At 39.5% G+C, this 27,033-nt stretch overlaps 1 protein-coding gene across 3 annotated transcripts in view; it reads right to left on the reverse strand.

The window, feature by feature from the left end:
• The window catches only part of znf536 (zinc finger protein 536), a 220,411-nt gene extending 202,080 nt beyond the window's left edge, over positions 1 to 18,331 (reverse strand). The window contains exons 1-2 of one of the 3 annotated variants that reach the window (XM_073835843.1): positions 17,719 to 18,331; positions 10,763 to 10,796 (exon numbers count right to left, since the gene is read on the reverse strand). The gene's annotated coding sequence lies outside the window, so the exon portion shown is untranslated. Of the gene's footprint in view, positions 1 to 10,762; positions 10,797 to 17,030; positions 17,546 to 17,718 lie in introns of those variants that run through there. The other 2 variants (XM_073835845.1, XM_073835846.1) reach the window with 2 other exon arrangements.
• Positions 18,332 to 27,033: the final 8,702 nt, after the last annotated feature.

The following is a 27,033-nucleotide window of genomic DNA, read 5'->3' on the forward strand; positions in this document are numbered from 1 at the left end:
CAATGTTCTTTTTCAGAGGTATGAAAATAATAGAAGGGGGAGAGGCGTCCCCCTCCCTCTAAATTAGATAAGCCATGCAAATGGCTTAAAATTTTGTAAAGCTTTTGAGAAAATCCTACTTATGGTTGCGAATCTGTGCCAAAAAGTTCATCTGGCCTGTAAATTTAAGCATGGATTACAAATATTCAAATCATGAGCTTACTGTTCAAATAAACATTTCCAACAGGGAGAAAAGTTGCAAGGCATACACTTTCAACATAATTCCCTGTCTGGCATCGCCTGCCCCTCACTCCTAATAAAACAAAACCTCTCCAAAAATTCAGGAGAGAGCGGGAGGGGGGGAAAAAACAAAACAAAGGAGTTAAAAGTTCGCCTTTTCATTTTTCGTCAGACTGAATAAACACCGCTGATGAAATCTGTAATGAATGTAATTGTAACCACCTATACAATTGCAATCTGCCGGGTAAGAGAGCGAGACAAAAACGGAGGGAGAGAAATCACAGGCGCAGCACAGGCTGGGAAAGTGGAACAGATAGTAGAGTTTATATTTGAAAGAAAAAAAAAAAGTAAGACCGGGTGAGCGAGGGAATCAAATGGCTTAGGCTGGTCAGCTGCTTGCCACATGGTAGAACTAACAAGAACTGAAGTCACAATGATTCCAGCCTGGCTTGAATGTCCTTTCTACCCTCTCTTGCATTCGCTCTTTCCAAAACGGTGGGACCGGCTCGGACCCGGACGCTTTTTACAACTTTAACCTTGACCTGCACGTCAAGTCTTTCGCTTCTCTTCTTCCGCCGAGAGAAGAAAAGAGAAAAGCGAAGGTCTTTTTGTGATGACAGCCGGTGCTACCCCAGGATTAGAATAGCCCCTATCATTCCAAAGCAAGAGTGCCATATTAAAGTCTTCCACATTTGCGAAATTGCAAACAGATGCAACTCAAGTACCTGCAAATAATCTGCCAAGACCAATTTCAAAAGGGAGATTTCCAAATATGTGGAAGTCATTAGGACGCGCATTATTTTTGCGATGAGCAGGAGGCTGGAGCCGGTCTAGAGGCAGATGGGTGCTGCTTTTATTTAGCCAGAAAAAAGGACTATGTGTTGTTCCATCATAAATGAAGATATATACCGCCAACAAAACAATTATTCCCCAAATATTGACGATTCAAAGACAACAAAAGAATGTACGGTTTCCTTTTATCGTTACCGACCGCAATCTTTCATCTTTCTCTTTCCTTCTTCATGTTTCGCTATTCGCTTCTGATAACGCAAGACTCAAAGAGATCTAACGGTGATGTAAAGAGAAACTATTAAAGGTAAAACGCTTCAGATATCTGATTTCCAACTGCTGTTGGTTTCTTTTCTTCTTGCTCTTTAAGAAACTGAATCGGTTCCTCTTGTTGACTCTCTCTATTTCTCGTTTTATGTAGCAGTCTTTCCTGTGTTCTCCAAATAGCGTTTTACCTCTGCATGCCTGTGCCGCATTCTCTAATTAAAAATGATTTTACCACCATGCACTGCGACAGACTTCATTAGGATGTGTGTCGAACAGTCTCTCAGCTCCATTCTGCATGGGATATCCCAGTCACATGCATGCTATTCCCTACTATCCTGTTTCTTGACGTGTTCTCACATTAAATAAACAAATATTTGGATAGAATGAAAAGATTTGATTAATTGATCAAATGTTATTTTGGATTTTGAGCAGCTTTGAAAATGGAGACCACAAACAATGAGTATTCAGCAAAATTCATTCTAATTATAACATTTTAGGCTTTCCTTCCACAGCTAGTAAGTGCATGTGTACCTGTTTGTAAATGCTTTGGGTATAAGAGGAATAGAGAAATCAAGTCTGAATGTTAAAGGAATAGTTCACCAAATAAAATGAAAATTTGGTCACTTTCTTTCCTCTGCAGAACATAAAACATGATATTTTTTAAAAAAGTCCAAACAACATTGGACCCTATGGAAGCCCATTTCCGCCACTGAATGAAAAAAAAAGGTTATTTTGAGTTGTTATCTCACAATTCTGCTTTTTTTTCTCAGAATTGTGAGATATAAACTCACAAATTTTGAGTTATACATTTAGAATTGCATTATATAAACTCACAATTCTGAAAAATAAGTTGCAATTAAGTCAGAATTGTAAGATATAAACTCAATAAATACAGGAAATAACATACCAGTCTTTTTTTCTCCTCAGAACCGTTCAATTAATTAAGGTTCTTATGTTCATAAACAATGCATTTGTTTGATTAAAAATTTGGTTAAAACACTATTATTGTTAAATATTATTAAATTCAAACAAATGCTTTCAATTTTAGCATATTAAAAACTCTAATTTATTCATGTGATGGAAAGCTACATTTTTAGCAGTCCTTGCTCCAGTCTTCAGTGTCACATGATCCTTCAGAAATCATTCAAATATGCTGATTTGGTGCTGAATAAACATTTATTATTATCACTGTTAAAAGCTGTGCTGCCTTAATATTTTTGTGGAAACCATGAGAGTTTTAGGTTTTTGGTGAAGAGAAAGTTCAAAACAACAACATTTATTTGAAATAGAAATCTTTACTGTCAGTTTTGATCAATTGAATCCAGCCATGCTGAATAAAAGTATTAATTTCTTTCCATCTTACTGACCCCAAACTTTTGAACTGTAGTATATATACAGAGACATTCTTCAAAATATTTTCTTTCGTGTTCCACACAAGAAAATCATACAGGTTTGGAACGGCATGAGGGTGAGTAAATGATAAAAGAATTTCCCTTTTTGGGTTGAACTATCCCTTTAACTGCTGAGGAATTGAAGAGTGCAAAATGTAGTTTTATCTCCCTCGTTCTCTCTGCGCCGTCCATATTCGCTTTCTGTCTCAATGTGGCTGGCAAAAAAAGAAAATTCTATAATTGAGCGGTACAGAACATGTGCCCTCCCCGCTCCAAGATGACAGATGGATTATAAAAACTTCAAAGGCGAGCATTTGGAGCACCAAGGGAGAGATGGTAGGTATTTGAACTATCATTCTTTACCCAGGAGACAATGGCTGCCTGACACGGCGTATACATCAAGAAATAGTGCAACCACATAGACATTATCTCCCTCTCTCGCTCTCCCTCCCTCCCTCTCTCTCTGCGATACATTAAACATCCTGTTATGAGTAACTTTCAGTCAGGCACAAAAAGGCTAAGGAGGGTTTGTAAGATTAAAAACAGTTCATGGCGCACATACACTATTCGGAAGACCTTCGTAACTGCTATATAATGTGACATACACAGGCATAAACAGCAAATTAACTTGTCATCCACAGCGAGAAGTCACTGAATGTTGTATTAGTTTTAGAGTCTATTTAATGAAACGCTACACTCATGAAGGCTATAGCTAGAGGAGCATTTGCCCCCCTGAACGAATCCAGCAGCCAGTGAAAGAGAGGTAGTGCTATCCGTTTCTCTCATCCTCTGCCGTGCTTTAGATATGGTTGTGATCTATTAAAAAAACATGGCCATCTGTCCAACTTCCTTCAGCACAGAGGCAGCCTATGGGCAAACTACTTTTAATAATATAGAGACAAGATGTGGGAATGCCACCATGCATACCTAATGAGAAGATCTAGATCCCCTGCTGCAAATCACTACTGATTCTTATCCAAATCTGCCCCGGTGTGAACTTACTTGCTTTTGTTACTGGTTGAAAACACACACACACTTGCTCTAGAACACAATCTCATTTGTTCTGTGACTGTCGACTCACGGCTTTAAGGATTCGTCTGTAGGATCTAGACGGTATAAGCGAATTCTCAGTTGTTTTCATAAGATTTCACTTCCTTCTCATTTAATTGGCACTTATAGGTCTTTCATATGAGACACATTGCTTGAGAAATGAAATATAAATATAAGACAACATTGTACATAGATGCAAATCTAAAACTCAACACAATGAGAATCAAACAAAAAACGCAATAATTGATAAAGCATACCTGAAATCCAGACACGGCCCACTGAAGCGGTTACACTTATTCATGCTTGATTTATAAAGCTGGTTGACGTTAAGCTTTAAGTTTGCGCTAAGAGGGCTCCCCTTTGACCTTTAGGATAACCCCAGTTTGTTTGCGTTTCTGTATGAATGCGTGTGGCTTCTGCGCTGGAGCGTGTAGTAACGCTTTTCTCCGACTGGTCACCTTTTCAGTGTCCATCAGGATTTCCTCACTAATCCCAATGGATCATCCTATCAGTGCTTAAAGCATGTTTATGTGTAATGGAATCCATCTTTCTTGATTCATCCCACTCCCCTGCTCCTCCCTCTGCTTTCTTCCCAATTTTTTTTATCTATTTTCCTTAGGCCAGATGTTCTCAAATTTTGAGATCAGAGAGATGAATAAAATTTAGATATCTGTGATTATACAGCATTTTTAATAAACACACACACACACACATACATACATATATATATATATATATATATATATATATATATATATATGTATATGTATATGTGTATATATATATATATATACACACAATTTACATATATATATTACATAATTTATAGATTTATTATAGTAGTTTTACATGTTATAGAAATAAATACACTAACATTGAAAAGTTAGGGGTTAGTAAGTTTTTTTTATATTTTTAAAGGCTGCATTTATTTGTAAAAAAATACAGCAAATAACAGTAATATTGTGAAATCACTGTTTTTTATTTAATATTATTTTTTAAATATTTTAAACCTTACATATGAACATTTTCAGCGGACACTATTTCGATCTTGATCTTTCAGAAATCATTCTAATATGCTAATGTTTTGCACAGGTGAAATTATTAATAGCAATGTTGAAAAGTTGTGCCACTTAATATTTTTGTTATAAAGTTTTTTTGTTGGTTTATTTTTATTTTATTTGTGTTGTTGTATTTTTTTACTTTGATGAATGGAAATTGCTAAAGAAAAGTATTCAATCCTTACATATATGTGACCCTGGACCACAAAACTAACAAAATTATTGATTTCTCTTTTATGCCAAAATCATTAGGAAATGAAGCAAAGATCATGTTCCATGAAGATTTTTTGTAAAATTCCTACTATAAATGTATCAAAATGTAATTTTTGATTAGTAATATGCATTTCTAAAAACTTAATTTGGACAACTTTAAAGGTGATTTTCTCAGGATTTTGATTTTTTTGCATCCTCAGATTCCTGATATTCAAATAGATGTATCTCGGCCAAATATTGTCCAATCCTAACAAACTATATATCAATAGAAAGCTTATTTATTGAACTTTCATATGATGTATACATCTCAGTTTTGTAAAATTTAACCTTATGACTGGTTTTGTGGTCCAGGGTCACATATATATTTTAACTGACACCATCGAGAGCTAACGCTTCTGGCGAACATATCAGTTGAATCTGGATCCCAAAACCAGTCATAAGGGTCAATTTTCTGAAATTGAGATTTATACATCATCTAAAAGCTGAATATAAGCTTCCCATTGATGTATGGTTTTTAGGATAGGACAATAATTGGCCGAGATTCAACTATTTGAAAAATCTAAATATTGAGAAAATCGCCAAATGAAGTTCTTAGCAATGCATATTACTAATCAAAAATTAAGCTCTGATATATTTATGGTAGGAAATTCACAAAATATCTTCATGAAACATGATCTTTACTTAATACCCTAATGATTTTTGGCATAAAAGAAAGATCATTTTGACCCATAAAATGTATTTTTGGCTACTGGTACAAATATACCCATCCTACTTACATGTAAGACTGGTTTTGTGGTCCAGGGTCACATATGTGCCAACATATAAATCACCGGCTGTGATAAACGGATCTCCCGACATACAGATCTTTGTTTTGTTAAACCCATGTATTTGACAAAACCGGTGCTGTCGTGAGTTTTGCAACACTCCCTTTCCAAAAGCAAGAATCCAGGTGCAATATTTTACCTTTAGCTTCTCAGCTCCTCATGAACACCTGCTCTATTTCTCCACACAGTCCCACGATGCTCTCTTCTCTCCAGCTATTTCTCTCTCTTCCTAGGCTTGGAGGTGTGCAGTACCTCCCCCTTGCTCATAACCAACTGACTACAGTGTTTGATTAAAAGCGCATTTGGACGGTAGAGAAAGAACCTGACCCAGCCTTGATAATTAAGATCACTTCCGAGATTACTCACGACAACAAAAGTGGGGAAAGCGGGGATCCGGCGGCCAAGGCGAGGGGATGAAACGGAGGAGCATGGGACGGGGCAGAACCCTCGTGTGCCTTGATCAAACGTCCAGTCGAGGGGAGATGGACCCCCACGGCTCCCGTCGAACAAGTCCTTCTCTGAGATACAAACAGATCCCGCTCCACATAGATTCAGCACACGTGTACACGCAAGGCAATTTCACAATAAATACCAAATTGGAGAGAAAGAAATAACAAAGTCCTCCCGAATAAAGGCGCTAACACACAGACACATAGCACAGGAGCAAACAAACATTTTCGTATGCAATAACGCAAATACACACACTCCATTTCAGAGTAACAATGCTGCAGGTGCTGTTCAAGTCTAATGAAGACAAATAAACGTGCGAGAGTGCCTAGAAGTCACATAATAACAAATAAAGATCAATACTTCTCAGAGGAGAATTATTAGCCAGCTTTGTGAGTTTTAGCCAAAAGCCTCTGGGTGTGATTTGTTCTGTCTCACTCATAACTTCCCTTTTTCACAGCAGACACAGAAACCCCACATCACATTTCTCTTTCTCTCCTTCTCTCGTGCGCGCTCTGTTACGGCTGTGGTTAGGGCGCTCACTGAGGCGTTGCGAGTTAAGTGGCCTGCCCAGAGGGAGCGCCGAGCTACGCCGTGGCCCACCTGGGCCTTGATCCCGAGCTCCCTGCGGTCAGAGGTCCATCTCCTTAACCGTTCCTCGGCGATGCTTCGCATTACCCCGGCCGTCCTCAGCCTCCAAACCCAGCGCGGGAGGCCATTAATATAATCACAGGGATGTAGTGTGCGCCGGAGAGCCCTGAGGCTACGGCAATCAGCGGGGCTGAGTGAGGGCTAAGAGAGACTGAGGGTAAAGAGAGAGAGGAAGAAAAATATATAAACCGAGGAGAAAATCTCCCATAGCTTCCCCGTTCGGCGCGCGCCGAAACAAGATCGCGTCGGATCATCATTCCTGGAGACGCGGGACGAGAGGGGGGCTGAGGTTTGCACTTTAAAGGGGACCTCCCACGACGGAGGGAGAGAGATCGGGGGAAGGGGGGGATCATGAATCTTCTCTGCCCAACCTTAAGCCTCTCTAGTTAGTTGATCTAACGATGACTGGTCACAGTACCATCATCATGCAAATTTAAACAGAGATGATCTTTTAGCCGCCTGATGAGGGGGCCACACATACAGGAAAAGTGTTAATGATCAACACCAGACCACAGGCCCCTTCCTCTGCGCGAATCACGTCATCGCGGCTCCACTTGTTATGAAAGTCGCTCTCGCTCTGAAACAGCCGATATCCATAACGTTCTGATTAGCGTCATGAAATTAATTCACCCTTAAGCATCTTAGCCAAATCCAACCCGCATTTATGTATAAAAGTCCAAACTATAAATATCATGTTTATATTTAAAAAAGCAGATGGAAATTAGCTTTCAAATGCAAGCAGGAAACAAAACGCCATCTTGTTCTGAAGGGCTTTTTTTTCTACATTAACAGGTTAAAAGGTAACTCTTGTACCCGTTCGCTTGACCTCGGGAAGTTAAGAAGGATGCTGGCGGTTGATCTGACAGGAAGAAGTCATGCATAAAAACTTCCATAAGTGTAACCGAACTCGAAGCTGTCCTCTCTGAACATGCCTTCCATTTTTTTCCAGCCTCCAGTCGTGTGGGTTTGGAGTGGATTGGATCGTCCACATTACCACAGGCTGATCTATACTGACAGCCTTATTTACAAAAACGTGGGGAAGAGTAACAAGGCAAGTTACCCCACACTCTCTCCTTCACTCACTTAACTTAGCTTTCTCCCAATTACAACGATTGGCACAGACGCCATAACAAAAGAGATGAAACGGGCAACTTAAGAGACAGACAACAACACTTCGTGATCAAGACTGAAAAAAGGGAGCAGGCGAGAGAACAAAAACAATAACAGACAAGAAAGGGGGAGAGGGAAAAGAAGCTGATTTGTGAAATTCGGCCGAGATTGTGGGAGATGTGTTATGGGTAAGCGTCAGCAGGAGGGGAGAAACACATCTTAAGACTTAAAAGGTGTGTAAAGTAAGCTGAGCATCGGGGGAATTCTCTCTGAGAGCCCCTTTAAAATTCACCTCTGTATTAATGCAGATAAATAAAGGCAAATTCCCCAAAGTAAATACTGTTTAACTCTCACCTTCAGCAAGAGTTACTTAAAGTGTTTCTCACAGGACTGACAGCCCTCTACAAACAAAGCAACCAGGTGGCTGATTGTATGTGTATATATGTCTACAGGATTTAAACAATGCAATTCTTTACATACGAAAACCGGTATACCCTCCTCCACAAACATTACAGTAATGCACAACTGATGTTTTTAGGATCAATTTCACTGACATGCAAACTGGCATGCATACTCCACTTCCAAAATAAAAAAAAAATTCCTGATAATTTTACGTCTTTCTTTCTTCAGTAGCAAAGAAATTAAGCTTTTTGAGGAAAACATTCCAGGATTTTTCTCCATATAGCAGACTTCAGTGGTGCTCAACAGATTAAAGGTTAAAAATTCAGTTTGAAAATGCTAAACGATTGGTTATTTTCTAATATATATATATATATATATATATATATACACACACAATTTATACACTTTTTAACCTCAAATGCTCGTCTTGTCTAGCTTTGCGATGCACATAAATACTCTTGCACTCTGGTTAAATACAGTTAGGGTATGTTGGAAAACTCCCATCTCATTTTTTTCCACCAACTTCAAAATTGTCCTACATCGCTGCAGAAGTGTTTACAAAGTGAGCATGCAAAGAAGGTCAAACACCCTTTACAAAAAAAGGCAAAACAAAATGATAGAGGACGATTTTGAAGTTGGAGGAAAAAAATGAGATGGGAGTTTTCCAACATACCCTAACTGTATTTAACCAGAGTGCAAGAGTATTTATGTGCATCGCAGAGCTAGACAAGACTAGCATTTGTGGTTAAAAAGTGTATAAATATTATTTTTTAAGCAAATGACCAATCGTTTCGCTAGATAAGCCCCTATTCCTCAGCTGGGATCGTTTAGAGCCCTTTGAAGTTGCACTGAAACTGCATTTTTAACCTTCAATACGTTGAGCACCATTGAAGTCCACCATATGGAGAAAAATCCTGGAATGTTTTCTTCAAAAAACTTAACTTCTTTGCAACTGAAGAAAGAAAGATATGAATATCTTGGATGACATGGGGATGGGTAAATTATCAGGAAATTTTTAGACTGAAAGTGGAATAATCCTTTAAGTAGAATTAAAAGGGGGAAAACTATATTTTTGTATGAAAAAAGACAGAATAAATAAATAATCTGCCATTTATTCAATATGTAAAGTTCTCCTTTAAATAAAAAAGAGTTTTGACCCATTGAAATTGGGCCTGGCTTAACCTTGCCCCAAAGCGACAGAAATGAGCAGATGTACAAATACTTACATACTTAATATTTGTTCTGGGGAAAAGAAAAAAAATGTAGGAAGGTCTGCATACTCATATGACACTGAGGGTCTGAAGATGTGGCAGTGCTGGTGTGGCTAGAGGAGTGTGGGGTGGTTGACAGTCACAGAGGGGCATGTGTTTAAAGCCTGGAACGCTCATTAGCATTCAGACCTATTTATTTACATTAAGATCGGTGGGAAAACAGTAAAACACTATTAGAGTTTTCGGAGGAGGGGAAAACGGTGTTTTAAAAGTTCTAGGTTGCATGGTGTTTAAAGTCACTAAATATTTGCAAAGAGCCATTCGGGTGAAAGATGCATTCATATTTAGAACATATAAAACTGTAACATGTCAACTAAAGCACTGAGGAAAAAAAAAGTAAAAGATGTATTTTTTACAGTATATTTTTTTTTACAGTATATCAATTGTATTCTGCTAAAAGAAATCGCAATATTAAGATCAGATATTGAACGATGCGGTCCTGATGTGTCCACCATTCGGTTCAAAGTAGCACGACAGACGTGCAGAGGCATTAAAGAGCTTCGCAAACAGGCGGTCATGTCCCTGACTGATATCAAGCGGCAGTTATCAGCACTGCCACACACAGATCTCTCACAGCCTGTTCAAGAGCACAGCACAGATATGTTAAATACATCACCCTCTCTCTCTTTCAACATCTCTCTCTCTCTCCCTCTCTTTCCCAGTGCCAGTGCTTCCCTCTTTCCCCTCCGTATGCCATCTCTCTCTCTCTCTCTCTCTCTCTCTCTCTCTCTCTCTCTCTCTGGTTAGGAGCTGCTAATTCACAGGGTCTGATCTGTCTGTAAGGCTGGAGACGCCAATGCTATCATTATCAGCCAATTCAGCCAGCCGTTAAATGGAGGAATCAGGAGACATTTGCTCTCCTCCACTATCGCAATGACATCATTACCGGGAGAATCAACAGCACAAGCACTCTGACCGTGTGTTAGTGTGACTGTGTAAGTGTGTGCATACACACTGCATGTGTGTGTGTGTGTGTGTGTGTGTGTGTGTGTGTGTATGTGTGGTGTGTAAAACATAAAAGGGTCGTATTCAGGGGAAATTAGGGGGGAGTAAAAATAACATGAGCCTACCTGTGAGATACCAAGGACCGGGACACACTGTCAGCTGAAAGTTCCCAAGTGCAGAGCATGGAGAGAGGAAAAGGAGAAAAAAAGAGAAAGTGAGTGAAAGAGTCGTTTGCACATACAGGGTAAATGGCAGCTCGCCGCTAGCTGTGGCACTACTTTTTTTTTTTTTTTTTTTCATCCCGCACACTCCCTCCCTCCCTGTCTCCTTTTGCCGCCCCTCTCTAACATTGCGCTAATAGCCACCTGTGAACCGCGCAGCCATATGATCCACTCCCAGGCCTCTGGAGTGGAGTCACCTCTGTGTTTTTCGGCCCCCTCCTCCAATGATAAATCATCATCGTTTAGCTAATATCCGTTTTTAACCTCTCTCCCTGATTAACAACACTCTTCCCCCCTGGATACAAACCACTCCTGCTACAGTGCAGCTAAATAGCTTGCCTCTTTTCCCTTTTTTTTCTCTCCCTTCGCTCTCTTTTTCGTATTCCTTTGCTTTGAGTTTCTCTTTCCTTCACTTTTTAAATTATAGATCCTTCAGAGATAGGACAAATAACAATTCATTAACCATGACTGTCACGTCTGTTCGCAAGGGTCACTATCAGCATTTTAACCTTCAACTGCTCAAGAACGGGAAGAAAAGACATGTGCATTTTAATTAACCAATAAAAAACAATCCTAAATCGCAAATATGCGAGAAACAGATGTTATGGATTATAACGTGTCTAGAAACGCATAAATATACTTGTGTAAAAGTGTTGCGTGATTATGCACGCACGCAAAAAAACGGCTCCCCTAGTGGAGAGGGCAAGAGAGGCATTCGCTCCGCACAGATCTGACTGGAAATTGTCAAAATATTTGCAGCAAAGGAATTCCGACATGTGAGCGGCTTGGGCTCTCCTACAAAGGACCCATCTTCCCTGAGTAACAAGTGGAGGGAATGAGTGCCGACAGAGAAGCTAAAATCCCTCAGGCTAAAGAAATCCAGCTATTGTAGTAATAACCCCCGAGACCTGGCTGAGTATGTACAGCTTTCAGAGGTACTTCTCATCCTATTTGTAACCCCGCCAGTGATATATGTGTGCGTGCGTGAGCGTGTGCGTACTGGTAAGTGACGGGGTGCACATAACGTAGGTCACTTCACCGCTCATGCGCTCCTTTAAACAGACTCTTTTTTCCTGTTCTCTCTCTTGTTTTATTTATTTATTTTGTTCTTTTTATTTTAGACAAGTGCAACTTCCCACCACAAATACTCACTGGGGTTTGCCTATAATACTATAATGCATTTTTTCATCTCTCTTCTCATTTTTTTTTCCTTTTTTGTTCCACAAGGCAAGTTTCATTAAAGATCCAATTATGCAAATCAGGTCCTGAAGAGCCAGTTGAATATGCAGTATAATAGTGTACCGTAATAGTTCAACACAATATACTGCATCTGAGGCAGATTTACGAGGCAACATAACTGCTACGCCTCCGTCCTTTGGAGAAAACCTCTTGATCATAATTAAAGGTGCAGGGTCCCTCTTTACTTCTCAGTGGCGTCCATTTTAACCAGGCCGCCCTCCAGGGGGCTGCAGTCCCTCATGCTCGGGATGGCTTGCGCACCCGTTGGGGTCACGACCTGGAAGCAGTTCAAGGGTAGGCGTTGTTAAACTCCCCCAATTATCTGGAGACATCTTGTAACAGAGATGCCCTCCGCTCCGACGGCGGACCACCCAGCCATCAGAGGTATCTGCCACTATTTTTGGTGCCTGTGCAGCACTGCAAATATTTACCACTATTTTAAGAGCTCGGATTAGAATGCAAAACAACATAATAGCATGTGCTTAAGGCCAGTGATTGACAGGAAGCCGCTTGTTTGCGCAAAGCCCCTGTCTGCTGAGATGACATGGCTATAATTTTGTGCTTCTCACCGACTCATGTCAGACGGAGCCTTCTAGTGCATAAATAAAAAGTTAACTCAGCGGTAACCTCAATTATTAAAAATAAGATGCTAGGCGTTCGGGGTGTGGTCAGCTAAATAGGTGTCCCATTTCTGGAAAATGAGTAAGGCCGTAGCCGAAGGCTGACCGTGTCTCCCAAGGCTGTGTAAACCTGCCCGATTCAACACTCTCCATAATGACCACATGTCCCACAGCCTTTCTGTACACACACTCTCTCGCTCTCTAAAATGTGTGAGAGAGCGTAAGCACGTGTGTGGTGTTGGAGAGGCTGATTTTCGTGCACCCATTCCCTCTCCCACAGGAGAGAATTATGAGAAAGAGAGGGAAAAAAACTTAGCGGGATACGAAACATCTGCACACATCTGTTCGGTTCTGTCATCTGCGCATGGGCTAACTTTAACTGTAACGTATGCTTCCCTTCCAGTGCTCAATATTCCTCAAAGCGCCATTAGTCTATCTATATATTTTCCTCATGGAAAGTGCCTCCGGGTGGAGTAGAGCAAGGACCCTCTCTCTCTCTCTCTTTCTCTCTCTCTCTCTCTCGCTCCGTAGACAGACAGACGCTCCTTCTGGTGGCACCCTGGCATGAGGCAGTGGAGACAAGATCATCCGTCACCACCTCATCTGTCAGGGCACTCTTTATTCTTAGATCACACACTGACTGACGTCTGTGATTAGCCCGCTCAAAAACTTCCACTCCTCTACCCCCTCTCCCTCTCTATCTCTCTCTGTCTGTTTCGAACGACTACGAAAAGCCTTAGAAATCATCACTCATTTATAAGTGACATGTGCATAACGAAATGTCCTTATTCCACTATAATTATTTGTTAAATACAAAAGTTGACATCTGTCAGTAACCGAACATTCCCATTTATATTACGTAAAGTGACATGCTGAACTGTGTCTTCGGCTGTACACAGGCGGATATTGAATGACAGGGAATTATGCGCTTAATCAATTGGAGAGGACAGGCATAGGAGTAATGTGAGGCACTCTTTTTCTAAATGTACTTTCAGAGGATGCTGGATTCTATAGCGATCGGTACAGGACCACACCCATAACAACACACTAAAAATCTGGATGTTTGGAAATGATATCATTCACAACAATGTGGGGAAAAAAAGTCCACACTCTTAAAAAATAAAAGGGGGGTTCACAGCCACAAAACAGAGGTGCCCAACCTTAAGATGAAGGGCCAAAAACTTGATTGGAAATCAGTAAAAAGAAGAACAAATAAATCAATGCAAAAAAAAAAATAAATAAACAAAAATATAAATCAGAAATGAATATATGCCCATTGTGGGCCAACGTTGGCTATATGTGCCATAGAACCATTTTTCTTAGTGTAAGGAATATTTAAACTTCTATAAGAATGGAAAGGTTCACTGGATGTTAAAGGTTCTTTATAGAACCATCAACACCAATAAAAAACTTTATTTTAGAGACTGTGCTTGTAAAATATTTTAAAATGTCATTAAGCAAAGATAGATTCTTGTCTCATAAGTTAACATAACCTTCCTCATCAAGGTCACTAACGTTATTTGGTAAGCCAACAGCATCGTGTGAACGCCCCCAACAAACAAACACAATGCTCCTGATGTTTAGGGATTCTTCGGCCACGAGGGGAAAGGCCTGAGACTTCAGAGCTGGAGAGGAAGGGAATGAGGGCGACGACGGGGTCGGTGTCTCCACAGCACATATCAATTAATACCTAAACGCGGCGGCCTTGCCTGCCATACCGTCCCCCCTGAGTCGCCTGGCTAGGGCCCGGGCATCTGGAAGACAATTTCCTCCAATTAAAAGGAGCGGGGAGGCATTTAAGTGTGGAATGGCTGTTTGATCAAGTCTCCAAGGCTCAAGCACAGATCCAGCCGGCTAAGCTGGAGACTGACAGGCCTGGAGACAGAGAGAGAAAGAGAGAGAGAGAAGGCTCGTCTCTCCTGCCCGCTGGCACTGCCCTGCCCTCGGCCGTGGCGAGGGCTGGGGAGGTGCACCTCCACACACCGGGGTTACTGGTGACGGCGGCGAGCACGCAGACCTAGGGACACGCTAACGCTCTCGAGCGCTGCCAAGTTCTGCCACACAACACACACTTTCCCTGCCGAATGAGTGCAAGACGCATATGTAAATGAGAGCGTACACACCAGGGAGGAGACATTTTGACAGGATTGGCTTGGTCTGTTTAGCCCCATCGAACTGCTATCAGTTGCACTGGCAGAGTGTATTCACAAGAGTCTTCATAACACCCTCTCTCTCACTGCATTTAAACGAGTTTGATATTTTTCCTCCCCAAAAAAACATTTTGTCTCATAGACGATAAATTCCATGTGAGCATAATATACATTTTCAGCTGCTAATGTGTTGGTGAAGACCAAAAAAAAAAAAAAAAAGATTAATTAAAACAATAAAAAAAAAATCCTCCAATAATTGCAACAACATCAACACCTCTACGACTGTGGCTATCCCGTGCCTCAGCTGTTTTTATTATTTTGCTAATTACTCAAATATTTTAAAAATAACACACATTGTTTAACATAAAACCAGTGATTATAAATCAATACCGTAGTCTAGGAGCAATTTTAGATTAGTTCATAATTAAAGCTTGCTGTTAAATAAATCAAACGTTTCACGTAATACCGATAACCTCAATTCAGATCAATTGTAAACACACACACGCTATGCATGACGGTTTTCTCTCCCTTTCTCACTGTCCACAATAATCCAGCATACTGTTTATTGATTTATTTATTTTAATTTCTAAAGGAGCTCACAAGGCTATATTTGTGGTCATGTTAATGCTGGCCTTTCAAATGAATTGTGTGGGATTCTGAAAAGAATGTGTGACTTGACTACATCACAATGTCATTTCAAATCAGAAAAATGAAAAGAGCTGACAAAAATGTCTACGCCCAGACACTATTACAGACATAATATCCGTTAAACAATGACGGTACATCTGTGCCGCCTGCTATTTGTCCCTTTCTGTGAACAATGAACCTGAGGAAAAAACAGTTATCTCATTTCAACATTATGAAAGATGCAAACAAACTAAAAGTAGCTGAATGTGTATGTGTGTGTGTGTGTGTGTGTGTGTGTGTGTGTGAGAGAGAGAGAGAGAGAGAGAGAGAGAGAGAGAGAGAGAGAGAGAGAGAGAGAGAGAGAGAGAGAGAGAGTGTGTGTGTGTGTTTAATATTCTTTTCCTTAAGTAAAAGTTTTGGGTCTTCTCTGATAAAGTGACAGGAGAAATCTGCACCTGGATCTGAATGCATGAGACAGCAAATCAATTTTGCTAGATGTATAAAGCCCTTTCATAAAGAATTAAGCACCTGAAGTGCGCGCAATAGAAGCATGATGCAATGTGTCATATTATAATTCTGACCCTGACAGTGTTATAATTTGTGAAGTAACAAAATATGCGTAAAACAATGCGCGGAATGATTTTATTGAGTATCGAAACGCAGCTCACAATCATGCCAGCATACAACATTTTATCTTTTCTCCAATTATTCCCGCACTCCCGCGCGCATTCCTATCCCAATCTCCAATTCTCACAACTTTCTTGTTCTTTTTTTTTTCCCTTCCATAATACATCATTTCCCCAAGCGACAATGTTCGCAACAGTCGTTCAAATCTCCATTTCCAGGGGAGATGTGCGTGTTTTTTTTCCGCAGATAAAAAGGTTTTTAAGTCTGATATGACATTTAGCCCTCAGTTGTTGAATGCCATCATAAGGCTTCTGTTCATAAGAGGTCGATCACAGCACAAAATGGCAGGTCTCACCGGCTCTTCCATCTCACAAGTTTTGACACATGGCATGCACCGGGTAACTTTGATCCTAATTCTCCAACCGATCTGTGTTCACTTCAGCTGAAATCCTAAACGCAAAGCCCTTGGGGCTGAAGTGAGAAAGTTTGAGCAGAGATTTGAGGAAACTTTCTTACAGCTCCATATCTCTGCTTGGCCAGCTCGAGCGAATCTGGTGCGCATCCCTGGAAAGCTTCTGTCCACCCTACAGTAATAATGCCCGATGTGTCTTTACACTTAATTAATAAAGTTAATTAAGAGTAAAGCCTAATTTAAAATATAACGGCTTGGGTTTTTTCTTCTTCTTTGGAGCAAGTTCGTCTAAACGCGTGCAATGGCTTCCACTAAACGCTTTCGCTTATGAAGCCGTTTTATTCTCTCACGCGACAGCGATTTAAACAATTAATACTGCGTCTATTTCAAACAAATAGTGAAGTATAATAATACACACACACAAACCATTAGCACAAACTGACTTTTAGAAAGCGAATCGAGCGAAAACCACCGCGAGTCCACTAGCCACTTCTTACCTTTAAATTCATCCGGACGTCAAGACGCGTTGCGAAAGATTGTCTTCATTGAATAATGAAGCATGTCCACATAATTGAGCTGATCATTTTCTTATACTGCTGAGGGGGTTAAAGTGTATACACACACAAAAACACACACTTCGGACCTGTTATGATCGTCCTCCCGCGAATCCGTTTCCCAACTGTTCCTCTCGCATCCCGAGTGATGAAAAAGCGCCTTTGAGTTTATTCTCGATATAAACGCGTTCATTGATAGCGATCGGCCAGCATCACAAGACATTTCCCCTCATCTGTCTGTTCGGACTCCCCCTATCTGGACGGTGAAACGCATTGTACCGTTAAAAAGGCACTCCATTGTCGTCCATTCACAGAGAGCGGAGAGAGTCTTGCGGCATTTGATGGGACTAAAAGCTTGAACCCTTGATAAAGCAGCCCCGGTGCGCGGAATATCACCGCGAATCGTCTATTTTCCCCACGCGGAGAGCCTCAAAGGCGAAATTCACTCCATCGGATCATCATATTGACCTTGACTTCCCTGTAAACACTTATTAAAATCTGTCTATGCTCACTCACATTGTCAGCCCCGTTATTCAGACGAGGCGTAATTGGCTTTGATGCCTGTCGCCGTTTAAACAACACCGTGGAAAAACACTCCAAATAGCTACAATTGCAAAATAAATGTGCTTACCTTTTGGGGAAAGTATCTGAAGTCTTGTATCCTCGAGAAAAAGTCCAGTGAGATGAGCGGAGAGCGCGAGCATCAGTCAGTATAAGAGAGAAGTAATGAGTGATAAAATGACGCTCATCTGCACTGTAACCTTGTGGCGTATTTAATGTAAATAAGCCGGTTATGTTGCACACAATCACACGCACGCACACACACACACACACATACATGCACACAAACAGAGACCGGCCAAGACGGGAAGCGCTTTTTTCGCACTCTTATATGCTAACGCGTCACACAGGAGCGCATATTTAAAACAAATGCACGAGAAAGCTTATCAGTTTGTAAATATGAGATGAAATTGCCACTCAGCGGGGCGCGCAGCCTAACCAACAACCTCCCTCTTCATCACAGAAAGAGGAAAAGGGTCCAGACAGCGGTCGAGACACGCGCTCAGAGACGTGGGAGAAGGTCCTCTGAAAAGGTACTTCGGTGAGGACTTGAAACTTTTTTGGGGCTGAACTTCAGCGCTCAGGCCGATGTTGCTTTTACGCGAGGAACGAGACGCAGAATAACGCAATGGTACATTCAGCGTCCCGGCAGCTGACAAAAGCTACTGATTCAATAAACTCTTTGTTGTGGGATTATATAATGATTATGTTGTAATTATGCGAGCGCTTTGGTAATAATAATAATAATAATAATAACAATAAACGAGTAGCCTATCCAATGGGAACGCGAGTGCGTGTGACTTTGAAGAAAAGGACACGGATGCGAGACTGATTGATTATCGATCGGTTATTAGATTGATTATATCGATTCTGATATATATCGTTGGGAGGATGAGGAAAAAAGCAGGTGGTTAAAATAGTGAAAAACTTCTGTGCTTAACTTTATAGGTCCATTTTCCCACGGAGCACATACATCGTGTCCAAAAAATAAAATAAATAAAAATAAAAGACAAACAAATAAATATTAATTAATTAAAATAAAATAACCCCAGCATTTATTATAACTAATCACAGTGCTTAAGAAATTATTAAGATTATTTACATATTTATGGTCATTACTATCACGCAGTTATTTTACAAGCTGGACCTTTCTAATTAGAAAAATCAAATCAATAACACTGATTATGAATGATTTCTGTATTAGGAGCTGGTGACATCTAATGATACGGCGTATTTACACAGGCAGGACAAAACACTAAGGCTATTACTCCTAACGTGATCCAGAGAACTGTGTTACCCTGTGACAAGTTGCAAAGTGGAAGGCTTTCCTCTTTCTCTTTCTGCTTGACTACACAGTTGTGTGTTTGTGATATTTAGTGTGTTCAAAGGAGCATTAATCGTTATTAAATCCCGAGGCAAAGGCTCGCCTTCTCTTTATTTTCTTTCCAGACAAAACACACGTTTTAAAAGATAGCACATTCATTATTCACTATGAAAATCAGATTCCCATGCTGCCCCTTAAACGCTCAGGAATTCAGCCCGCATTTTCCAGTCTGATGTGTATGAAATTCCTTTTTGAACAAATTCCAAAATAAAAGTTGTGCCTCTAAAGAAATTAGCATAACCATCCCATCAATAATATCGCTATCTCTATGGGAATGATAGCGAGAGCAGTAGGGGTGTTCCTTTACTCAATTCTTCATGGATTCTCTGTTTCTTTTGAACTTGTTATAGCAAGTCAAGTGATTCTTTATCGGTGACAGGCCTGACAATACACGACGAGGACGGGAAAGCAGGTCAAAAGGAAGTTGCCATATGGACTTCAACATGCACTTTCCTAACAATATAGGGCAGAGATCTGCTTTGCACACACACAAGTGTGTTTATCGTCCTCTCTATTTACCGTTTATTTTTTTAAGTGCTTGGGGTTAAATGAAGTTGAAGGCATTTGTTGCGGATAAAGTGGGGCAGCTGCATTCTTGTTAAAGCGAATCGCTCGTCTGTGTTTCTTGTCTGTTTACTTCTCCGTGGCTTTTACGCTAACAAACAAATGTGGATGCGTTCGGTTTGGCTGCTATCCATTTTATGGATTTTGGTGCAAAAGCAAGAGAATAAGGTAAAATTGTCACGTTGTCTGCTGTGTTTGGAAGGGCAGCATTCGAGATTGATCATTTTGTCTCCGCAAATATCAACTTGTAACAGGAATCAAAAGGTCGAAAGATCCTGACGGCTCCAGTCACGTGACTCCTGACTGCCCGCGAGCAACAGGTGCACTAGGGGAGGAGGGAGGACTTGAGGCATCCTTTCAGATTTCATTTTTTGTAGTTCTGTCTTGCTGAAAGATGATAGTTCATCAAGTGTACTCAGTTGTGGTTTAAGGTTTCATTTTTTTATTTGTTTGTGTGTTTACATACATAGTATATTTACTAAGTGTACGTTTAAGATATACATATACATATTATTATTACAATAAAGTCCTTGTCAAAAGACATCCATGAGCTTTTTTATAGACGTCACAAGTTTAGCTTAAAATTAATTTAGAATACGTGAACACTTAAGGAAAAGTTTATATTTTAAATGATTTCATTTTAAATGGCCCTTCAGCATGACTAATTAATTTTAAAGTACAAAAAAATCATAAGTAGCAGGAGCATATTTGTAGCAATAGCCAACAATACATTGTATAGGTCAAAATTATAATTTTTTCTTTTATGCCAAAAATCATTAGGATATTAATGATATCATGTTCCATGAAGATATTTAGTACATTTCCTACCGTAAATATATCAAAAGTTAATTTTTGATTAGTAATATGCATTGCTAAGAACTTTAGTTGAACATGGACAAGACAATTTTTTCAATATTTAGATTTTTTGCACCCTCAGATTCCTGATTTTCAAATAGTTGTATCTCAGCCAAATATTCTCCTATCCTATCAATGGAAAGCTTATTTATTCAGCTTTCAGATGGTGTATAAATCTCAGTAAAAAAAAAAAAAAAAAATACCCTTATGGCTGGTTTTGTGGTCCAGGGTCACATATAATAATTAAGAAACAATTAAGAATATTCTGTTTTAAAGAGCTTTAGATTGCACTCCAGAACATCTCGACTATATATTGTGTTTCTCTTAGTTTGTGTAAAATTAAAACACAAATACTGATTTTCCTGCAGTAAAACTGAGATTTGTGTGCTGCCTGCCTTTGCATTACCGCATCACTAAAGCTGGACTAGTTATTTTTGTGACACTGAAAAAGCTGTTGTGGGTAATAGACTGCTCAGAGAGTAACCCACAGGGTTTGTTTATACTATTAGACCAAGACCACACACGTCCAGTGTAAATATTTCAAGACATCAAAGTACATGCAAACACTGCGCATTTTATTTTCAATACACGCTCATAACTGTTAACAAAGTGTCAGCCGCAGAAAAAAGAATGACTCAAGGTTCGAGCAGTTATAAGGATAGATAAAACGATCACGGCTGGGTATAACAGTTTCTCCCAAATTCTTAAAGTATGAGCCTATCAGCACTGCGTCTGGTATCTGTCCAAAACAGTAGGCCTCTAAAACAGACACGCCAGTGTTCAGAAAAAGAAAAATGAAAAAAAAATATGAAGATGTTAGTTCTCTCCATCGACTTGGACTGAAAGCAGCTATTTAGCATCTTTTAGCAGATGTCCAGATAATTCACAAGTTTATCGAATTAATTCAACGGAGCAATGACCAAGGAAGCAATGTACTCCTAATCAGCCACACAGAGAGAGAGATGAGAGATATGTGGGGCGAGTGTCACTTTAAGACAGAGCAAATAAATGACTGCATAAGCATTTTATCCAGGAGCAGCCTGGTGGTTTAATGCTGTGCCTAGTTTATATCTACATACAAACACACCAGAATGGTTTTCTCATATGGAAGAAAGGGAGGGGGGCTACATTACTTTTTAAATTGAGTTTCTCTGAGCATAATCTGTTCCAGGTCTTTGATGAAGAAATGTTCTCAAAGTATCACAGTGACTGATTTAATGAGAAGCGAGTGAGCACAATTTCAAACAATCTGATTTTCTGAACCTTCTGTGACTCTAAACTTTTAAAATTGCACTTAAGAATCACATCAATTACTCTTTAAAGTATGACATCGGCTAACTAGGCGCACTAGCATAACAAACACACGCTATGGCGTATTTACTCCATATCCTCTCATCAGGATCTGATACATTGGTCCCTTATGTGAGCCTTCTGCGAAGCTCTCCCAACCCCATTACTGTTTCCCTTTCTCCTCACCGAAGAGTGGAATACATGTGTGGCGGCTCTACAAGTCTGACGATGATTTAGTCAAATATTACAGAGGCAAATATTTAGAGCCGACTTCTAGGTTTTCAGCATCTGATGAGGCTATACGTTTGTACGTCCTCCATATTCTTCAGGCCACAGTTTAGATAATGCATCTGAACGCCGCTCGGCAATACCACCCGCCGTTGATGAACTGAGAGAAGTGTATAATGTCTATGACTGATAACTGGACCAATGCTAATTTAAATCATCTGAATCAATGTCTGGCTGGGACAAAAAAAAAAAAAAAAAAAAATCTAAACGAAAACATCTGACTCAAATTGATTACTAACAATGTTGAGCATAAGAGATTTAATAATGATTACATGCTTAAAATATCCAGGCCGTTTTGAGAATCCATCACTCTTTTAGTATATCTTTTAGTAAAAGAAGTCACTGTGTGAGGGCTTGCTTGACAAGAAGAGCTATGACACAAAAACAAGGAACAACATTAGCATTGGGATAAATTCGCTGGCTAATCAGTGTCTTAGTTGCTTCATTATATCTTTGGCTTCTCTTAAGCTTAGTCTTGAGACCCAGAAAAGCAAAAGACTGAAGGTTGACACGAGACTCAACTTAAACCAAAATAACTCTTTTTTTTTCTGCAGTGCACACTGAAAATAATGAGCAAAAGCCTTTAGCATGTACTCATCACACTCGCCTTAGCTCAAACACAGTGTCGCCTCCTCTTTAAGGTCCATATTTCTGTGAAAGCGAGCCATCATATTTTACTATTACCTATCAATTGGTTTCTAATCATGGTAATGAGGCGTCTGCCGTTTGGTGACAGTGAACTAACGGCCTCCGTGGGAGCATTAAGGAGCCTGGGTTATGCTGTGGGCCGTTAACTACCTACAGGCGCTTGCTAATGGCTCCAAATGACCTCCTCAGTGGCTATTAGCACATAATTAGAACCTTGCAGACCATCAATGACTTCCACCGGACATGCGTACCTCTTCGGTCTTCTCCTCCTTGCTCCCCCACTTACTGTTTAATGGTCAGATTATGGTGAGGTGCTGGGATATGACCACAATTGCTGCATTAAGTTGTGTGTGGCTCGCATGCACCCAATGCTGCGTACAGTAAAGCTGCAAATCATTTGCAGCACTGCGACAGCAGTGTTTCTGGAACAAATGTGCCATGTGATGGTTCACATGGACCTTTAAAGGATTAGAAATAAAATGTCCTGATAATTTACTCACCACCATGTCATCCAAGATGTTCATGTCTGTCTTTCTTCAGTCGAAAAGAAATGAAGGTTTTCGAGGAAAACATTCCAGGATTTTTCTAAATATAGTGGACTTCAATGGTGATCAGTGGGTTGAAAGTCCGAATTGCAGTTTTAAGGCAGCTTCAAAGGGCTCTACACGATCCCAGCCGAGGAATAGCTGTCTTATCTGATGAAACAGTCAGTAATTTTCTTAAAACAAAATTTAAAATAAAATAACCACAAATGCTTATCTTGCACTAGCTCGACTTTAAGCATTACTTAGTCACATTGAAAAGGTCACACATGACTAGGGTTGGGTATTGTATCAAATTTGATTCCGATACTGCTTATTGTTTCCTAGTTTCGATTACAATAAGATCTGATAAAAAATAAAAAAAATAAAAAAACTTTTGTGAAACATTTAGATGTCAAACAGACTTTTTTTTTTTACAAACTGTTCTGTTGCATCTGAATAACATGAGCAAGCAGCTTACAAAATATCTAGGCACTTTTACACTTCTTTTACATCGTTTACACTTTGGAATTTTCTTCATGGTTTTAACAAAAATACCACAGCGAAAACAACTAGACTAATACATTTCAAGCAATAAATTGTTAAAGACAAGTAAACAGTCAGTAATACAATAGGAATAAACAAATCAATTAGCAATAGTATAAATAAATGCAACAGAACAAATTTCAGGGACAGAAATTGTAATAAAAAGTGTTTTCTTTTCATAAATAATATATAGATTAATTCTCATTAAAGTTACGAAAGATATTCAGTCAAGATCAGTGAATGATTTTCTTTTGTTCTTTGATTAACGTTAAGGACAGACAGCACGTTTATTAGGCTGCTGTCTCTTTAACACTAAATGCATGCGGATCTAAAAATACTTCTTACACGTGTTTTCTTCAAAATGTATTTGTGTTCACTTAAAGGAGTAGTTCACTTCCAGAACAAAAATTTACAGACAATGTACTCAATCCTTTGTCATCCAAGTTGTTCATGTCTTTCTTTCTTTAGTCGTAAAGAAATTATGCTTTGCTTTTATGCCTCCAACATTTCAGGATTTCTCTCCATATAATGTATATATATTGTGGCCCGTGAGTTTGAACATCTAAAATGCAGTTTAAATAGGGCTTCAAATTTCTCCATTTTTTTTTTTTTTTTTTGCAATTTATATACTTTTTAACCGCAAATGCTCATCTTAGCCTAGCTCTGCGTAAACTCTGTGTACTCCTGTTTATGACAGTTAGGGTATGTTGAAAAATTCCCATCTCATTTTCGCCTCCAACTTTAAATTTTTTATTTTTTTTTGTAAAGGGCGTTTGACCTTTGCATGTTCACTTTGTAAACTACTTCTGCAGCAATGTAGAACGATTTTGAAGTTGGAGAAAAGAATGAGATGGGAGTTTTTCGACATACCCTAACTATCATAAACAGTAATGCACACAGTTCACGCAGAGCTAGACCAGAACAAGCATTTGCGGTTAAAAGGTATATATATTGTCCATTTCACTAGATAAGACCCTTCTTCCTCGGTTGGGATCGTTTGGAGCATTTTGAAGCTGCATTTAAACTGCATTTTGGAAGTTCAAACTCAGGGGCACCATACATATCCATTTTATGGAGAGAAATGCAAATCAATTGATTTCTAATCATGGTATGAGGCGTCTGCCATTTGGTGACAGTGAACTAATGGATTACGCAATGTGCAAAGTCATCGACGTGCATCACAGAGTTAGTGCAAGATGAACATTTGTGGTTAAAAGTATATACATTTTATTTTTGTTTTTGAAAATGACAGATCATTTCTCTAGATAAGACCCTTCTTTCTCGGCTAGGATCATGTAGAGCGATTTGAAGCTGCATTGAAACTGCAATTTGGACCTTCAACCCACTGATGCCCATGAAGTCACTATATGAAAATCGTGTCCTGGAATGTTTTCCTCTAAAACCTTAATTTCTTTTAAACTGAGGAAATAAAGACATGAACATCTTGGATGACATGGGAGCAAGTAAATTATTGGGAAATTTAAATTCAGGACTGAACTTATCCTTTAACTTCAACAAGTTGAGACAAACTGAGAAAATATATTTGTGATATAATATAGTAATTCTTTTCATGCAGTAAAACATATAGCATAAAAGCATTTAATGTAAATAAATCCCAAAGGAAGAAATCACTGTAAATATCCAATACGCCACCTGCTATCTGTCCCCACCATCAGTGCCCTATCTGTTCTAGTCTCTTTTACTATTATGTGCTATTGTTGTGGATCACGCCGAGCGTAAAGTGCAAGGCACGGCCACACCGCACAAGTGGTTCAGTCACACCAACCTCTGCGTACACTTAGCAATGCTCTCCAGTTACCCAGAACAAAGGCCTGCTTTAGTGGGTTAATGTCAGCTCAGGAGCTGCAGAGAACAATAGCAAAGCGAGAATAAAAAGAGGAATGCAATGTTTTGTAAAGAAAATACACCACGACACATCTATGCAACTTGTCAGATTATCAGCAAATTATCTCCCCTCACCGCAACAGCTATGCATGTCATCTGCGAAAACCGCAGACTTTGTGGCAAAAGTATGAAACAACTAATTTAAGCGGCAGGGAGGAATCTTTCTAGGTCATCAACTAGCCTTGGACAATGGAATCTAAAAAAGATCATGATAGGGTGGGGGGGGGAAAAAACAGCTCCAGTCTATTGTCTTTTCTTCTGTGTTTACATAGAGTTAAGTTTTCATGTATAATGTGTAAAAGTGAGGGTGGTAATATTAAATGTGTTTGAAAAGTCTCACCAAAGCTGCATTTATTTAATCAGAAAAATACTAAAACTAATATAGTGAATTATTTTTTACAATTTACAAACTTTAATATTTAAAAATCAATTTATTCCTGTGGTCGCAAAACTACATTTGCTTATTTGGTGCTCAAAAAACATTTCTCATCATTATCAATGCTGAAACCAGTTGTGCTACTTAATACATTTGTGGAACCCATGATGTTTGTTTTTTTGTGTATTCTTTGATGAACAGAAAGTTTAAAAGAACAGCATTTATGTGAAATGGAAATCTTTTATAACATTCTGAATGTTTTACTGTCACTTTTGATTAATTTAATGCATCCTTGCTGAATAAAAGTATTAATTATCATCTTGCTGACCCCAAACTTTTGAATGATAGTGTATGTGTCACTTCAAAGTATTTACTATACACAAGCCAGCGTTTCATGCTGTGGATGGATCTCCCTACAATGTTTGCAAGTAAGGGCAGACCACAGGGTCAGCAGTGCGCTTTCTAGAGGCCAGAGGCAGTACTGCAGGCTTTTTTTTTTTTTTTTTTTTTTGCTAGAGAAGCCCACCAGACAGCCATGAGCAGAGGTCACCTACTATGTGTTCACAATCACTTCCTGCATTCCGAATCTCCCAACCCGCAGATAGCATTTTGGCTGCATTTTCTGTGTCATGGATTTAAATCATTCTTTGACGATGCCACCACCCTCCAGTCTCTCTCTCTCTTTCTCTCTCTTGCAGGCACTCTCAGCATTCCCTGAATTAATTTGTTTTCATTTGCAGTATGTCAACTGAAAATATGTAGTTGTTCTCTGTGGCAGTGCAAAAGAATCTCTCTGGCGAGTGTGTTTCTGCTTCTTAATCATTAAATCGGCGTGTATGTTTTTTACAGTGCAATATCAGTAAATACACAAACAGCCTGCTGTAGTTGCTTGCCTCTCAGCTGCATCTGCGGTGCTTCCCTCTTCACAGTGTGCCATTCCGCAACATTCCCCTAGTGTTTGTCCTGTGTTGTCTGAATGCTGCCAGCCACTGCTGCTACAATGTCAGG

Source organism: Garra rufa, chromosome 3 (genome assembly GCF_049309525.1).
Source record: "Garra rufa chromosome 3, GarRuf1.0, whole genome shotgun sequence".
NCBI classification, from domain to species: Eukaryota; Metazoa; Chordata; class Actinopteri; order Cypriniformes; family Cyprinidae; genus Garra; species Garra rufa.